We start from the raw sequence: 1,719 nt of genomic DNA, 5'->3' as shown, positions 1-1,719 counted from the left end.
CTGCCCCCAGCCTCCCTCCGCCAGCGGCTCCTCAGTCACATGCTCTCCCACTGAGCCGTACCCCGTGCCCCTGTGTGAGCTGTGTTCCCAGCCCAGGGAAAGGGCCTGAAGCTGAGATGAGGCTTTTGCAATGGATTCGGAGACGCCAGGGCATTAAACTGCAGGCGCTTCCCAGCACGGGCTGCGTTTGTGTCTGTAGGAGCTGGAGGGGGAGAAGGCAGCCCTGTCTCCCAGCTCCTTCCCTCGGTCCATGGTCCGTCCGTCTGTCCGTGCTGTGAGGGTGGATGGTTTATTTAGGGGGTGCGGTCACCGTGGCGAGTGCGCGGTTTAAAGCGAGCAGCCGAGATGGGTGGCAGCACAACCGGGCAGGGAGACGCAGAGGAGCCAGGACGGAACCTGCACCCCCTGGGCCGAGGGTTGCACTGGGTTCCAAACAGCCCAGCCTCCAGGGCCCTTTGCTGATGACCCGGGACGAGACAGCACCTCCCACAGGCCCAGCTCCGAGCTGTGGGCTCCTCCCCGGGGCCGTCCCTCCCTCCCTGTGACTGAGGGGCGTTCTCGCCATGTTTGGGGGACGGGAATGACCTCGGACATGGCTGTCATTGCCACTTGTCCTTAGCATCCTTCCCGCCAGCCTTGCCCTCGGGGCTGGCTTCTCCCCACCCCCACCCGCCAGCCCCCAGGCCCCGCAGACCAAGCAGACCCTCCCCTGGGGCTGCAGCTGGCTGTCCCCGGCACCCAGACCCGCGCGCTGTCGAGGTCCCCCTCTCTGGGAGCCGGTTTGCCTGCGTTTCCTTCCACTCTTGGAGCTCCCCTCCCATCTCTACCCCGCCCCCCTCCGCCCTCCCACTCCGCCCTTGGCCTGAGGTGGCCAGAGGCATTCTGGGCTTGTGACCAAATAACTCGCCTCCGGCTTCTCCCTGCTGAGCAGATGTGTGCGCTCTCCCCGCTGAGTGCTGAGTCCTGAGAACTAACCTCTGGGAGAGGCTCCCCGGCCCCAGAGGAGGAGGAGGAGGGTCCCCCGCAGGCTCCCCTCTGTCCCGGGGTCTCTGAGCCCCTTTCCTGGGTGGGGCCGCGGCCCAGGAGGGAGGACCGGCCCTGCAAGCGCTTTAATAGGAAGCAGCTGGAGGGCAAACCAGTTCAGCTCAGAGCAAAGTGATTCCACATGTGCTCAGCGCCCCACGTGTGTGTGCGGAGTTTACATTCGCGTCCAAGGGCAGCTGAGAGAGAGAGAGAGAGAGAGAGGAAGGGGGGGAGATAAAAGAGAGGCATTTGCTTCAGGCCGGAGACCAGGCAGGAATACGGGGATGTACTAAGAGGATAAGGAGGAGCCACAGGGGCTGAGCGTCGACCTAGGAACCAGGAGGTCACCGTGCGATTCCGGTCAGATCACAGGCCCGGGTTGCGGGCTCCATCCCCGGTGGGGGGCGTGCAGGAGGCAGCCCATCAATGACTCTGTCTCATCATGGATGCTCTTATCTCTCCCTCTCCCTTCCTCTCTGAAATCAGTAAAAATAAATTATTTTAAAAAGAGAAGAGGGGAAGGTGACTGACAGCTGTGTTGATGAGCAGACACACAGGAGGAAGGCCCCCCCCCCGCACCCCCACCCTGATGACGGCAGGGTCACACACATCCCCGTTCTCACCCAGAGCTTAACTCCTGCAGGGCCCTGAGGTCTGGCCTGGCGGTGCCCTCCTCTGCCCCTCCCCCCTCTGCTT

The sequence above is a fragment of the Myotis brandtii genome, unplaced genomic scaffold, assembly GCF_000412655.1.
Source record: "Myotis brandtii unplaced genomic scaffold, ASM41265v1 scaffold628, whole genome shotgun sequence".
In the NCBI taxonomy this organism is placed as follows: Eukaryota; Metazoa; Chordata; class Mammalia; order Chiroptera; family Vespertilionidae; genus Myotis; species Myotis brandtii.
The sequence above is the reverse complement of the archived record's forward strand: the minus strand, read 5'-3'. Positions refer to the sequence as shown.